Here is a 16,734-nt window from a genome sequence, read left to right on the forward strand (position 1 = left end):
TTGTGTCTGTCTGAAGGTAGTGAAATCTGCCCACCAGCACCTCTAAACATCAACAAGTCACAAGTTGCATCTTGTTTGTGTAATCCCTACAAACACGTGTGAAAACGACAAGTTTAGGAGCTACGTGCTGCAACTTTCAGTCAATGTTCTCATTCACTGTTCGCACTTAAACCTAAAGCGTGTATAAGCCCCGTAATGGTGAGCCGGGACGTGCAGTCCTTGCTCTTTACAAAGTGAGGAGGTTCTGTGGATGGATGACTTTTCTTATGTAATTAACTGACGCCATATTTGTAAGTTACGTAACAAATCTCGATCTTTTTCCTCGTCACCAATCTCTATGTTAAACTAATCCAATGAGATGCTAGCTCTCGCTTCAAATGTAGCGATTTAGCTTAAAGATATGAGAGCGGTATCTTCTCTTCCAAAAATGACTACTCCTTGGCTCATGTGGGATCTCCTCTCTCCAAACGCACGGCGTAAAAATTTAACTTTATAAGGGAAGAACGCCTCCGACCCTTTCCTCTAGCTGGTTTTTAGTTCCTCGTATGTCATTTGTACAGGCTTTCCCAATTGAATACTACATCAGATGTAGACACTTTGGGTTCATTATGGTGTTATTAAACTCGCTGATTAAACTGAGCCCAGCGCTTCATATACATGCAGAACCCACGGCATCTTTCTTTTTTTTTATCTTGGAACGAGAACAAAACGGCTGAAAAACTAACTTTCGACAACATAATGACGAGAACTCACTTGGAGGGAAGCTTTTTCTTTCCAGAGCATTTTCTGGACTCTGTCCCTCGGTGAATCCCACTGTGCTGCAGCCAACTCAAAGAAGAAGCTTGTTTTGTAAAAGTCCTTTGGAGTCTGGATCAAAAGCTTTTTCATAGCAACTCGATCTGTGATTGAAATATTTAACAAGTGGCACCGAGCCGCACGCCGTCTCTTTCTTCCCTCACTCCCATTTCCTTCACGTTTAGTTTCCTCCTCTGCCGTCTCATCTTCATCTTCACGTTTTCTCTCTTCCTCACTACCTGTCTCGTTTGCATAAATAATCCACGCTAACGCAGAGTGGATGCGCAGGTATAATAAGAAGCGGTATGCATATTTGATCGTCTTCGTGGACCTTTGACCGCTCGTAGAGAGCAGCTGTAGCTGCGCGTGTTCAGAGCCGGCGGAATGGAGGAAGTTGTGAAAATAAACGAAACACAAAAGTCGACTTTAGAGTCTTTGCTGCGTTCTGCATCCCTTTCATCCTCTGCATGTGTGGAAAGCTTCTGAAGTGCTGTTTCTTCTCTTCCTCGTTGTGTAAATATGAATATGGAAAGAAGTGTCAGGATGTTTTGGGTGGAGGCTGTTGACATCAGAGAAGTTGCAGACTACTTCCTGGAAGATCGCTGCTTAATGATTGTGTGTGTTTTGCATATGCCAGGGACGAGACAGCTGATGTGTTTTGTGTTGGTGGAAATGATGAGCTTCATGCGGATCCCTCGCGTCAGCACAACAGCAGGGGTCACTTTCATCACTTCCTCCTGTTTCCGTGCTGATTAGGCTCGACAAAGAGAAAGCTCGGATGTCTAAGTCGGCGTGATTAAGGGCCACCTGATAAACTTTGACAAGTTTTGGTGTCGGAGCTTATTAGCGCTGTGGTAATGAACGAGCCGGGCTTCTGAGGTGAAGTTTATAAAAGCAGAATCCAACGTTGTTTTTCAGCAATGAGTGACGAGCAGGTGGCGCTGATTGAAACTCGCTGTCACCTCCAGTGATTAGCCACGTCTGAACTTCAGGGCGTAATAGCACTCTCATCTCCGAGCGTAATTGACTCTTGTGTTGATTAAATAACGTATGCAGTCAGTTGTGTTCGTTTATGAAGTTGAATTTGTTGAACTTTTGTCGTCGAGACGTCTCGTTGTTGCACGGAACCAACAAAACAAAAGGTCCCGGTGCCGTCACACATGATGTGTAAGTGGCTGTTGCAGAACGCTGTGACACCTGTTGCTTCAGATCTCTGAAATACTTTTATTAAATTCCGTTGTTGCATGAAACTTAAATGTTTCTTAAAGAGAAACTCTGCTCGGGCACTCGGAGGCCTTTTCCATGAGTGAAACATGACGTGTGTGTGTCCGCCCCGTGATTCGCATCTGCTGCAAAATGTAATGGATTCCTCCTTGGCACGTGCTACACCCGTCCGCCAAGTTTCGTTAAAATCGATCTGGCTGTTTTTCCCAAATCCTGCTGACAACAAGACAAACCGACAAACAACCCGAACTGAAAAACACAACATGCACTATCTCTGCTTCGGATGCATTGAACCATATTTTTGGAGCGAGTGTAGCTGCAACCAGGACCTGGAACAAAGTGTGTGCATACTGTATAATGACCTTAACAGTAGTCAAACTAACTACTGACCCTCAGATCCCTGACGGCTGCAGAATCAGAAGTCGTGACAGGAAATATGTTGATGTCTTGTCAGCTACTTATTTAAGAAAAGCCTCAATTTAACATGGTTTGGGATTATTGGATGGATTATTCCTTTTTAGTTGTGATTTGGCTGCAGATTTGGATGTTAATGGGACGCTGTCACAGCAGATTCGATTGTCTCTGTGCAGCAGCAGATGACATACTGCAGCAGCACAACAGAATAAGAAAAGAAAAGCACAGAATCTTTAATCCTCAGATTTCTCTTCAAGCAGCTAAAAAACAACAACAGTGACAAAACAAACTCTTATCTATGTGTGTGTGTGTGTGTGTGTCGTCCTGATAATATCTACTGTGCTGCACACACACACACACACACACACACGGACTTACTGCTCAATGCCAGTGTGACCCTCGGTGTAATGGACGTGCAGCTCGGAGCTCAGTTATGGATGTCGACACGGTGGCTTCTACGAGAGTGGAAGGTGGTGAGACTCTCTTGTGCCTCTGGTCTACTTCTTTTACCCATAGATGGCAGTGTGTCCATGGGTCTCCAGCATGCCGGTGTTTAATGGTGAGGGGAGAGGCAGACGGCCACTGACAGGCCTCCGTAATGCAGATTTACTGTAATGGTCTGCAAGGAAATGAGATGTAGACTATTAAGTAGTTTGGAAAGACATCTTGCTCCGCTCTGCCGTGGCCTGACCTCGAGCCGGCGGAAAACACACCAGACCAGATCATTGATTTGACAAAAGCTTTAACTAATGACGCCCATGAAGAAGAAGAGGGTTGAGAGAAAGCCTTCAGTCGGTCTTCTGTCGCGACGTGGGATGAAGTGATGCCAACCTGTTGATAAGGTCACGGAGGCAGAGCGGTTGTACATTAACGACCGCCATCGACACTTGCTCTCACTCCATCTGCTGTGAATCTGCCACCCCCCCCCCCCCCCTCTTCCATCTCCTCCATTGTGCTCTTACTTGGATCCCTCAATTAAGGCTGCCTTTTGTTCCCCAGGCTCATATGGAGCCAGTGGTCTGTGTCATTCTCCTCATCCATTATGGATCAGCGCCAATAGGAGTCACAGCAGAGCTTTGGGTGTTTTTAATAGAGAGATGTTCTTGTGCTGTAGAAGCTTTAATAGACTTCTTTGGATTGTGATGATGATGATGATGAAGTGGATCACGGTCAAGATAATGACGCCTATTAACATACGTCTGCATGAAAGGTTAACATGTCAATAAAGTTCAACTGGCTCTCTAAAGTAAAGGTTCTTCTATCCACCTGTTTTTAATGCACATTTGGAAACGCAATCCCTCATCGCTCCACACAGATGTGATGTAACCTTCCTCACATTAATACATGACAGAAAGGTCACTGTCGCTCTTTTGATTTTGTTGCGCATCTTCTTCTCCAACGGGATAATAGTTGTACGACTAAAGAATTGGCGCCACCTGCTGCTCATCTCTTAATAATCATAAACATAATAAACATAAAGGTATAAATGGATTTCTTTTGCCGATTTATTCGAAATTTGGTTAAATGTTGCGACACATTTGGATGTAAACCTGGTAAAGACGGGCTTTAACCAAGACTTAGACTTCTACCAACGCATATATTCATCCGTTAGACAAAGCTAGTTCTTGAGTAGGACTCATTTGCAATGCATTCTGGGTAAATTAAGGCTTACTTAACTAAATTAAACATGGCTGACCGTTTCAATCTGCTCAGCTCAGTTTCACTCCAGCAGAAAATGTAACAGTTACAAGAACATTTATCTGAGAAAATTTATTTGGAAAAAATCCCACGAGCAGGAAATGGTTTTAATCTCACAGCATGAAAAGTTCCGGAAAGTTTCTTCTCTTTTCCTCGAAAACCACAGATTTTGAGCCACGTTTTCCTCTTTTTAGTAATTTGGGGACCACTTGTTACCATGGAAACATAGCTTTGAGTTAGCCTCGGTGACTATCTTTGTAGGAGGCTTAAAATATACATTATGTGAAACTATCTTACTTTAAATGAATACTTTGTTAGGTGCTAATTAGCCAGTGCTAGCATACTAAGCTAAGATTACGAACATGGTAAACATCCTATGTTAGCATTGTCAGTGTTAGCATTTAGCTATATATATATATATATATATATATATATATATATATATATATATATATATATATATATATAGCTAAATGCTAACACTGACAATGCTAACATAGGATGTTTACCATGTTCGTAATCTTAGCTTAGCATGCTAGCACTGGCTAATTAGCACCTAAATGAAGAGCTAAATGAAGACTGGTCTAACACTACAAATACGTCTCTGAATTATCTGTCAGGTCTAAAGAGACGTTTGTTTTTCTCTGAGGCGTTTCGGCGTGAGACAGATTCTACTATCCATCATAAGTCATTTCATCGTATGTGCATGTGTCGTGTTTCTTTGAGCTTTATTTACAGTGACAAACCTTCCTGCTGGAAAGCATGTTTTTCTTGCTATGATAACTGGCAACCGTGAGCTGCTGTTGTAGCTGCAGTTTACACTTTAGTTTGCTTTATAATTTGCTGATCTCAAAGTTTCTTGCAGTTAATGTAAACTTCAGTGTGGTGAAGAATAACTAAAGGCCCTGGCATACACTGCTGCATGTCTTCTCCTGCTTCTCCTTGGCAGCGATTCTTCCTGTTTTAGCACACAAGTCTTGCGTCTGGCAACCTTTCGATATGATAATTTGCAGAAACACAGATCAGATACAACATGTGCGTGCAGCTCCGTGTGTGTGTGATTATTTTCTAAGTCTGGATGTGTTCAATTGTGTTTTTGAAGCGTCCCTGTCACACTGATTTCCCCCCTTATCTCTCTGTCTGTCTGTCTGTTGTGTGTGTGTGTGTGTGTGTGTGTGTGTGTGCGCTTCATGACACGTTACACTCATGATAGCTCAGTGATAGCGTCCGAATCAAAGACCTCCTGGCTGATCCTGATAACAACCTCTGTCCATCTCTCTATCTCCACTTCCTGTCCTTTTATTTCTCATCATCTCTCTGTTGGTCTTTCATATCTCTCTCTCTCTGTCACCCTCCGGCTTTCCCTCCGCTCGGAAATAGGAAATGTCTAAATTACACTTGCTAATAGGTTGCAGCAGCACTGAAGCCCCGCCTCTTCTTCTTCTTCTTCTTCTTTCTTCTTCTTCTTCTTCTTCTTCTTCTTCTTCTTCTAAACTTAGTGTTAGAGACTGAACACATTTCAATTCAGACTAAATTTAATTATTGTTCCTAACAACTCTTGAAGGAAGGAAAACGCTCCTCCCTCTCTCCTCTCTCCTCTCCTCTCCCCTCTCTCTCCTCTCTCCCCTCCCTCTCCCACCCTCCTCTCTCCCTCTCCTCCACCCTCCTCTCTCCTCTCCTCCCTCCCTCCTCTCTCCTCTCCTCTCCTCTCTTCCCTCCCCTCCTCTCCTCTCTCCTCTCTTCCTCTCCTCTCTCCCTCCTCTCCTCTCTCCTCTCCTCTCTCCCTCCCTCTCTCCTCTCTCCTCTCCTCTCTCCCTCCCTCCCTCCCCTCTCCTCTCCTCTCTTCCCTCCCTCCCTCCCCTCCTCTCCTCTCTCCTCTCCTCTCTTCCCTCCCTCCCTCCCTCCCTCCCTCCTATCTCCTCTCTCCCCTCCCTCCTCCCCTCCTCCTCCCTCTCTCCTCTCTTCCCCTCCCTCCTCCCCCTCTCAGGGATTCTCCCTTTGATCCACAAGCTCATTAATTAATCACAAACAACATCGAGAACAAGAACAACAATTACAAGCCTGCGCCTCAGAATCTCCTGTTCAGAGAGGAAAACATGAAGCGATGCGTCTGTTTCATGCCTGTTGCCTTTGCTGTGTAATGCAAGTGACCCTTGAAAAGCCAAAAGACTGCATAATGCATGCTATTCTCCTCCCAATAATTCAGCTGAATCAGCTTAGAAGTGAGTACAAAAACCTTCCTTTAAAAATGAAATGAGCTTTTACTTGAGTTATTGTGGGAACACGTTACGACTTCTGTGTTCTGATTGGATCAGGAAACACATCTTCTGCTCTTGAATGCATAATGCAAAAATGATTTCTGTGTTTCAGTTACAACATTTAATTTCTATGTGGATGAATGATTAAAGCCCCACAGTGCAGTGAAGTCATCACACCAGCATTAAAAAGTAATGCTGCTGGTATGTAGCTCGTGCAAGTTAAAGCTCTGCTACTTTCAGTATTGAGCTCAGCGGGGAGACGACTGCTGGCGTCACGCGTGTTGCTGCTGAAGCTCTGCAGCGGGGAGTGTAAGCTTCGTCTGTTCAAAACAAGCTAAGCCCCACCCCTTTATACCACTGCTGCTCCACCTGTCAACCACCTGTTAGTTCAAGGAAGGGGTTGAGAACTCTTCCTCATCATCTGCTGCTCCACCCAGCATGCATTGGAGATGTGAGTTCCTTATGAACTTGTGTAGGATACAGTTTGTGCAGAGTTTATATTGTCCTGGTTCTTTGTTGCATCTGTTGTGGGAGTGCCCAGTAGTGAGCGTTTCTCCAAGCTACTTTCAGTTCTGAATAAAATCAATCAGAGACACGTGGAGAGAGCAGGGACGTGATGTAGATCTTCAATAAAGTCTCCAGCTGACTCGTCTGTAACCTAAAGGCTACCTGATAACAAACTCTGACATCGAGGCTGAAGCTGTCAACATGAATGCTAAATAAAGAAGCAGCTTTGTCCTCGCAGCGTAGAGCTTATTATTTATTTACTTCCCTCGAACATAACTTTGTCTGGCTGCTTGGTTTACATATTTGTTCAAGTTTGAACATTAACATTACGAGATTGTTTCGGGGTCGTCTGCTGGAATCAGGTCAGAAAAGATGGGGATGTCACATGCAGGCTCATTAGAATATACAGCCCCCCCCCCCCTCCACCTACTTTTGCGCCATATTCATTTGGCATGTCAATCAGAGCAGACTGGGCTTTTCGAGAGGGGGGCACACAATCTACAACAATCATACTGTAGATGTTTTGGCGTCATGGAGGTTCATGCACAAACATGTGCTGCGATCATCCATCTTCACACTGGCAAGGTCCTGTCAGTGTACATTAGAAGTCAGGCTCTTGATGGTGAAAGGGACTACTTTTCCAATGTAAACCTAATCTCAATCTGTCCAAATACTTCTGGCACCCGTAGACCAGCAGAACATGCGCTCAGAGAGGGCTTCAGTTCTCTCAATGTTCATCCGCGTGTGATGAAAGCACCCCAGAATTAAAGCTGACAGACTGTACTCTAACATTGTCATCACTGCGGCGTTTCAAAGTAATAATACTACTCACCGAGGAAAGGAAATGTGTGATCCAAGTGCTCATGGAGCTCGCCGTGTGATGCAGCAGTGACAAAGAGCTGCGTCTGTACCACGGGCCAGATTTAGCCTCTTTTTCTAAACCATTTCTGTCTTTTCTATTGGTCCATCTGCCGCTCTCATGTGCTCACACTTCCCAACTCATCTCTCTTTGTAGCTTTTCTTTCACCTCAGTTCAGAGTGGACAGCACAGCTTGTGATGTCTATGTTGGTCCTTTTCTCTCACCCTCTTCTTCCCTCTTTCTTTCCCGTCTCACAGCCGTGTGTCTTCCTGGAGCAGCTGTGATGAAGTGAGTCAGATACAGACACGAGCTGCGTTTAGTTTTACAAAGTAAACCCAGCGTTGGCCGTGTTCTGGTTGACGTTTCACCCAGTTTAAGATGTTTTAAATGAACTTTTGATGCCCTGCGGCTGGGGCTCCCTTCTGCCATGAATAAAAACAAGATGAAAGAATCTTCCCTTTCGAGTCACAGTGTCCCTGCCCACTACGAAATGGTCCCAGTTGTAATACGAGCACTGAGAAGCACCTGCCATTAGGCTTTACGTAACATCACAGGACACGATAACCCATCCTCAGGATGTGGACATGTAATCTTTTAAGAAATGCTTCAGTTGAATTGGAAAGGAGACAAGCGCCCTGGATTTCACTCGACATGAAATATAAGTATTTACATCAGAATTAAATTAGACCTTTGGACTGTATTTGGAGGAGCATGTGGAAGCATGTGATGTATACGATTGCAGAAATGAGGAAGAATGCTAAATAAGAAAAGCTGATGTACACTTCAGTAAATCTGAATTGTGTGAGCCTGCAGGGACTTCTGCATGTGTGCATGTGTTGTCATTGGTGGCCTCGTTATCTAAAATGCACATTACAGGTCATTGTTTTAGCGGACGCTCTTATCCAGAGCGACTTACAGTGAGCTAACGACAGAGACGGTCTCCCTGATCAAGTACCTTGTTCAGGGGTACAATGGTGGCAGCCCTGGTATTGAACTCACAACCTTCTGGTGTTCTGTTTAGACCACTAGGTGTGTGTGTGTGTGTGTGTGTATCTGTATCTGATTGCAGTTAATCTCTCGTACTACTGGATCCTTCAGCCTAATTATCTTTGTGCACATTTGTCTGCTGCAGGACACAGTTTGGACTTTGTCGTAGCTCAAAAAGTGACGACCCAAAAGAACATCAGCAGATGAATTCCATGCACGTTAGTTATGATCCACTAAAGTTAAGCACGAAACAATCCTGACTGTAAGGGAGCCTGGAGGGACATTCTGAGTGAGTTTCAACTCTTCTTTGTTTGGGAGGAGAGAGGGAGACATAACTGGAGATCTGTTATGTTGTGTTTTAAAAAAGAAGTTTCTTAATGTTGCCTCAAGGGCAGCAAATAGATTTGACTTTTTACTTTGTTCGTGGAATATATTGTTTTGCAGATTGTAAACAATGAAATAAATATGAAGTCTGCAAAAATATAAACACATGCAGAATGAAGGAAGTCGTGTTTTTCGGGCAGTAGTTTAGTTTCCACCGCTTGTGTATCTTCCTCAAACAAAACATGCATGCGCTTGTTCGAGTTCAGGCCGGGGCACAGGTCTCCTGGTTTATCACCATAGCAAATGTTTCTGAGCTGTATTGGACCGCGTCAGCTCTACTCTCTCTTCTTGTCTGTGTCTGAACTCTGACTTGTTTTCATATTTTCTCTCTTCTGTCGACCTCATTATGCCCCAGCCTCACGTGTCCCGTCTAATTAAGGTTATTAGGTTTTGGGTCAGTTATACCACGCTTGCTCTCCTTTTCTCTCTCTCTTTTTCTTTTGGAGGTTTACGCTCAGCCAGAGCTTTCTTAGCCTTTTTATTCGGGCCAGCTCAGCTTGGCGCGGCTCAGATCAGATCATACACCAGGGGAGAGGAGAGGAAGAGGCACAAAGAGATTCTGTAAAGATGGCAGAGGAGCGCAGAGGAGGAGGATAAGGCGTTGTGTGAAGGAGGAGATTGTGTGTGCCTGCATGTGTGTTTATGTGAGAGCATGCGGTCAGCATCACTTGGGTGGCAGTTAGCTGTGATGACTCCAGCAGTGCCGGCAGTTACATCATACTAAAACAACCCTGCAGGCCACACTTAGTGTCTGATAGCAAACAACAATGTGCCTCACTGCTCTGCTGTCATATCGGGTACAAATGTGTTTTTGCAGCCATATATAAAACATGAATTATTCTTTTTAACGTAGACAATGAAGCTGTTGCTGTGCGGGTTGAATTTAAATTGATCACAATATGTGAATATCTGTTGGTACTTCAGTGTTTTGTCATAGAATAAAATTAAACTTGGCTTTCTATTTGCGTTTTAAACAGCATGAAATTAATGATACCAATATGTCTTTGTTACATAGAGAATAACCAACAAAGTCTGCTGCAGAGACATGTAGTACATTTGTTATTATGAATCATGTTGGGGTCAGACCACTACGTTATTTTTACTTTCACAGTTAACTTCAGCTCTCCTACTTCCACTTAGTTAAACTCGCTACACTGGGAACTGTGCAAATTACATCAGTTTCATGGAAAGTCAAATTTAAGAAGAGAAATGGCTTAATCCAATAAACAAGGAGGGAGTTACAGTCCAGTTGCAACTTGTTATGAAATGTTTTTACTTACAAAATGTAGGCATTCAATTGTCTTTAATTTAAAGAGGATGATGGGATTCATCATTATAAGAACAGAAGTGCAAACAATTCTGAGGTTTAAGAAAACAACTTTACTAAGGACCTTTCTAAGGACCTTTCTAAGGACCTTTCTAAGGACTTTTTTAAGGACCTTTCTAAGGACTTTTCTAAGGACCTTTCTAAGGACTTTTCTAAGGACCTTTCTAAGGACCTTTCTAAGGACTTTTCTAAGGACCTTTCTAAGGACTTTTCTAAGGACCTTTCTAAGGACCTTTCTAAGGACTTTTCTAAGGACTTTTCTAAGGACCTTTCATAGGACTTTTCTAAGGACCTTTCTAAGGACCTTTCATAGGACTTTTCTAAGGACCTTTCTAAGGACCTTTCTAAGGACTTTTCTAAGGACCTTTCATAGGACTTTTCTAAGGACCTTTCATAGGACCTTTCATAGGACCTTTCTAAGGACTTTTCTTAGGACCTTTCTTATGACCTTTCTAAGGACTTTCTTAGGACCTTTCTAAGGACTTTTCTAAAGGACTTTTCTAAGGACTTTCTAAGGACCTTTCTAAGGACTTTCTTAGGACCTTTCTAAGGACTTTCATATGACCTTTCTAAGGACTTTCTTAGGACCTTTCTAAGGACTTTTCTAAAGGACTTTTCTAAGGACCTTTCTAAGGACCTTTCTTATGACCTTTCTAAGGACTTTTCTTAGGACCTTTCATAGGACCTTTCATAGGACCTTTCTAAGGACTTTCTTAGGACCTTTCTAAGGACTTTTCTAAGGACCTTTCTCAAGAATAAACACTTAGGAAGATAAAAGGATAGCTTTACATCTTCCATACATACAACTTCCTTACATTAGCTGGTTAACTTTACGTTAATTTGAGGAATATAAATGCTAAACCTATGAAGAGGACTTTGTACTTTGTGCATAAACTGGTAATTCACTACCAATTGCAGGCCCGAAGCTCAGAAACACTCTTCTCCTCATGGGACTGCAAAACAACAGCAAAAACAGTTATTGGGATTTGTAACCATGTTGTAGCCTGTCCCAGCTCCCCAGGCAGAACCTTTCGGCATTCTGGTCCCTCTGGGTCCTGATCTTTGATCGCAGGATGGCCCTGGGAGCTCACGTGGCTCTAAAGCTGCAGATCAGCTGTAGCCTAAAGCAGACACCTCAACCTCTCCGGCTTCGGCTTTGCTGACTTCTGAGCTGTCAAGTTTATTGTGATGTTTTTATGGTTTCACCCTGAAAGCTTTTCGACTTGAAACCGCTCCGGTTTTGACGGATATTGTAAGCTCGTCCATCACCTTCAAGACTAACAAGTTCCTGTTCAGGTTGTGGGTGTCAGGAGATGAGAGTTAGTGAAAGTAGACACACACACGCTGTATTCTCACACATACACACACCCACACAGCTTCCAATGCACCACTCTGTACTCCTGTTAGATTTAATATCATCTCCCGCCTGTGTTTTTGTTTGCACGCCTTGTTTTTTGGATTCGATTTGTGTCATCGTTATCGTACGTCATGTTACCTTTTTGTATTTTTTTTGTCTCTGCTTTAAATGTGCAGTTATACTAAACTCTAAACCTAACTCGTTCTGACTGTGCCCTTTAGCTGCACCATAAGCCGTCTCCGTAACTGCTTTGTGCTCAACTGATCTCGTTTTTTCCTCGTATATTTAGTTTGGTTTGTTTTGATTTCTGCAGCTGCTAATTAGCCCGTGTCCTGCAGATATTTATTGGCCAATGGAAGCCTGCAGGGAGCCTTTTGGTGTCCTCGACTAAAGAAAGGTCAGCTACTGGGATAATGCAGCTGAGTAATGCCCATTGCATGCACGGCCCAGGCATGAGCGGATGAGCTCTGAAACCTGGCTGTGCATCTTAATGACCCTGCGTTAACAGCAGAGAGGATGAACTTGTTTCAACAAATTGGCAACACGCAGCCACTGCTTAATATAGACCACGCACACTCTCAAACACACATCCATGCAACACACATGTGCATGCACATACACACACAGACAAGCGTGCAAAACTAGCAACTGATTAGCTCCTTCTCACTGAGAATTAATTGGGTTTCTTCACGCTTAAAATTAATTCCCTCTTTTCTAATGTTCTATTCGTCGTCGAATGTTTTTAGGGTGGACTTCCTGTTCCCTGAGACAATGGGCCCCCGAGCACAGACAAGCAAGAGCCCCCCGACACCTCTCATGAGGAGCAACACACAGACTTTATGGTTGTTCAGCTTCTTTTTGTCTGTTTGCGGTTGTCTTTGCGGTCTCTTCCTGGCTGGTATGTGTCTCTTTGAGTGACATTTTGAGGGTGAAGGCCGGAGGAGAGGGGGGCCTGACAACAAACGTCAGGCTGCTCTCAGGATACAAACAGAAACATTATGTTTAATGTTCTGAGATTACCATCATCTGTGTTTTATTGCTTCTGTTCCTGGTTAGAGACTTGTAGAAGTTGACTTGAGCTCTTCACTTTGATTAAATGTGACTCCCATGGTCTCCCTTTAGCAGTAGATTTTAGATTTGTAGTCTTTGAAGTGAAATGCTGCTGTTATTTTCCAATATTTGTCACCCAATAATAACAGATACTCGCAGACTTTTTCCGATTTTAAAAGAAAAAAGAAAGAAAACGATTATCGCTGAAATCAGATGCAAGAGATTAATCCCCTTCCAAAACTGCCAGACTTGTTGCAACTCAATTGACTTTCCACTTTGGATGGATTATAGGTTGTGTTTGACGCGGGAGAGATTTAACAGCCTGCCTGAGGACACGCACGCCATTAATCACTTCATCGTAACGTCTGAGCTGCAGTTAAACCGTAATATGGAGAAACAAAGACCGACACGTAAATCAAAGCAAAAATGTTCCGCGGCAGCTGGTGTGTCGACGAGAGGGATGACGAGAGAACATTTATTGCATTTACACGTGTAATTATATAGAAAACGGTGGTCGTTATCGTTATTTGTGGTACGATTAATTTCATTTTGTGAAAGCGGTTGCATACTGTATTTAATGCAGTACTTTGGGAGAAGTGTTACTCACACAATTACATGTAGTTGTCTAATGTATTTAACGTTCCCTGTGAGTCTTTTAGTTTCCGCTAATACGACTCTAACACATTAATTTATGCAGTCAACACCTTTACCTGCATATAGACGTTAACATTTCAGCATAGAAGCATAGATCTAAAGAGACATCTCCACTGAAGTTAGCAAACAGTAGCTGTCTTGCTAACTGCAGCTACCTAAAACATAAAATATGCTTTGACGTCGCCTTCATCTGAACTGATCATCATCACTGTTGTAATTACACAAGGAGCCTCTCCTCCTCCTTCATGGCAGACTGTGGGCTCCTACGGTAAATGGGATGTGAATAAGTGAATGTCTGGAGGTCGGTGTTGCAGCAGCGTCTCCGGCTCCACCTGTCAGCCGGAGACGCTGCTCTGCTGAAGCGACTGTGACAGCAGGTGTCCTCCATACAGCACAGTGTGTGTCACAGCTGTCAGCCTCCTGACAGAGACCTGTCCACACTGTCCGGCCTGGTTATGCAGACAGCCGGGGAAAACACACACACACACACACACCACACACACACACACACAGACACACACATACAGACACACAGAGAATATTCTGGCCATATTTCCATGAGCACACACACACAGATGTGAATAACACCCCGTCAAGGTTAGTTAGAGCTGATGACAATTGATTATCAGGCTGGCAGGGGTCTGACTGTTTGGGATATGAACTGCTATCCCCCCCTCCCTCTCTCTCTCTCTCGTCCTCCCCCCCCCCCCCTCCCTCCCTGTCAGGGGTTTCACTGTTTCCCAGAATCTGTCCTGCCGTCAACATTCATCCCGTCGTTACGTTGATCACCTGGAGTGCGTCTGCCTTTTGTGTGTTAAACGGAATATGAGAATTTGTACTTTAGACATAATGTGTTTACATGATCCTCTATTGTATTATATGATGATGTTCTACAGCATGATACATCTTTGTGTGTGTGTGTGTGTGTGTGTGTGTGTGTGTGTGTGTGTTGCAGGTGGCAGAGATGCACGGTGAGTTGATAGAGTTTAACGAGCACCTGTACCGTTCCCTCATGGCCAAAGACCACCTCATCGTCCAGATGAGACAGGAACTCATTGACCTGAGAGGCCCGGTGAGTGACTGGACACACACACACACACACACACACACTGATGTCCCATCTCATCTGATTTCTCTGCAGGTTTCTGTTTTCTCTCCCGACTCTCCTCTCCTCTCAGTGATTTTGTTTGATTTTCATCTCCACGTCACCTCTGTGTGTTTTCCTGGCGCTCCTCTGCTCATTTTTCTGTACAGTCAACGGCTGCCAATAACGGTTAAGTGCATTTTCCTTGAAGTTGTCATCTGTGAGATTCCCCCCCTTTTTTCCTTTTTCTGTGTTGCTTCTCAGATAATATGTCAATCAAACAGCATGTGCTCTCATTGCTCTACTTTTCTGTTGATGATGTTTGATTTTCTGTCGGAGGAACTCTTTTGGTGCCTGTTCAACGACGGTGGCCATCACTGCTGACGAACACCATCCAACGGCCTTTTCATTTTCAAACTAACTACTTTCCATCAGCACTTTCAAAGTGGGTCCCTGCAAAGACAACAAACACACACACAGAGCCAACATCTGGTCATGCACAGGAGAGCTCGAAGCAGTGTGGACACACACACACACACACACACACACACACACACACACACACACACACACACACACACTCCACTGTGTGGGTTGATGCAGCAGCAGTGATGGGAGCCCCAGGCAGAAGATAGGACCTCTTATCCCACAGCTTCAGCCCTGCTCTGCTGGACCACTCACTCTGTGTGTGTGTGTGTGTGTGTGTGTGTGTGTGTGTGTGTGTGTGTGTGTGTGTGTGTGTGTCACTCTCTGTCCGACTCTATCCCTCACCGTCTCTCTGTCTTCCTCTGACTCCTATTTCTTTCAGGGTGTGTGTGTTTGTTTCTGTTTGTTTGTGTGTGTGTGTGTGTGTCTCTCTTGGAGGGTTTGATCAAAGCCTGCAGGCTGGAGACTCTACTGAAAGAGAGCTGTGGTGGATGTGTGTTAGCTCAGGGTTGTGTTGTCTCTGTGGGAGAGCTGAGAAGCTGACAGGCCAGCTCTGGACAAGAGAGGTGGAGGAAAGACACACACACACACACACACACACACACACACTCGGACACGGACTCATCCAGGAGGCCAACATCTGGGCCTGCTCATTCGAAACCTCGAGGGGCCTGGAAGCATGCAGAGTGAAACACAGGCTCGATGGACACACACACGCACAGACACACACACACACACACACACACACACAATTACATAAAGGGTGTCAGATAAGAATACCCACTGCTAACTGAGGATACCCATCAACAATGCTAGCATCAACACAACATATGTGCATTAAAAGAAGCTTCAGATGAGTGAACTGTGATTATATTATTATATATCCTCTCAGTTGAACTGAAGTAACCCTTCATCATCACCACCAGGAATGTTGTGTCCATTTCAATTGATTTGAAGTTGGTGGGTATTTATTATGGAAGCAGTTTGCAGTAATCTCACGACAGCATTTCCACTTCCACGTACAGTTTGCTTTCATCGGGTCAAAAATAATGACATTAAAATTCAATAATGCAATTTGCATTTTAATTTTCAACACGAGCATGAGGCGTTTTCTGACTATATTAAAATGGAAAGTACATTTGATGTTTCATTATCAAAGACCAACTCGATTTACGCTCGACAACATTCAAAAGCAATGAAAATAATGTAACTAGCTATTAGATATTAGCTAAAGATATTTCAACTCTTTATACATTACCTTTACAGTTTGCACTTTTAGATACAGAAACAATATTTAAACTGTTTTTTCTTTTTGCTAACTATTTAGCTTACCAGCTGCGGTACAAGTGCACCTGGTGGGGAATCTCTTGCATATTGGACGCTGCGTAAATATGTTGTATTTGTGATGAACGTCTCTCTTTCGCAGATTCCAGGGGATTTAAGCCAGACCTCCGATGACCCCAGTCTGTCAGACTTTGAGACGTAAGAATATTACCTCCCTCTTCCTCCAACCTTCCCCTATCCTGCAAGAGCTGCATCTCCACCATGTAAAACATCTGTTCTGTCAGCATACTTACATCCAGAATTTCTTCTGGCTCACGTTTCCCGGTGAACGAAGCTCAAACACTGTTTTGATTTCATACAATTCCATTCATTCGTTCCGCTCTCGGATCACGAAACCAAATTAGATTTCGAGGAGTTTTACCAGA

The 16,734-nt window shown here is 43.7% G+C and overlaps 1 protein-coding gene across 1 annotated transcript in view; it reads left to right on the top strand.

Annotated features, from left to right (window-relative positions):
• snx29 (sorting nexin 29) overlaps positions 1 to 16,507 on the top strand; it is a 55,862-nt gene extending 39,355 nt beyond the window's left edge. Inside the window, exons 15-16 of the transcript XR_003834111.1 lie at positions 14,471 to 14,587; positions 16,452 to 16,507. The gene's annotated coding sequence lies outside the window, so the exon portion shown is untranslated. The remainder of the gene's footprint in view (positions 1 to 14,470; positions 14,588 to 16,451) is intronic.
• The last annotated feature ends 227 nt before the right edge of the window (positions 16,508 to 16,734 follow it).

The sequence above is a fragment of the Cottoperca gobio genome, chromosome 19 (assembly GCF_900634415.1).
Source record: "Cottoperca gobio chromosome 19, fCotGob3.1, whole genome shotgun sequence".
NCBI classification, from domain to species: Eukaryota; Metazoa; Chordata; class Actinopteri; order Perciformes; family Bovichtidae; genus Cottoperca; species Cottoperca gobio.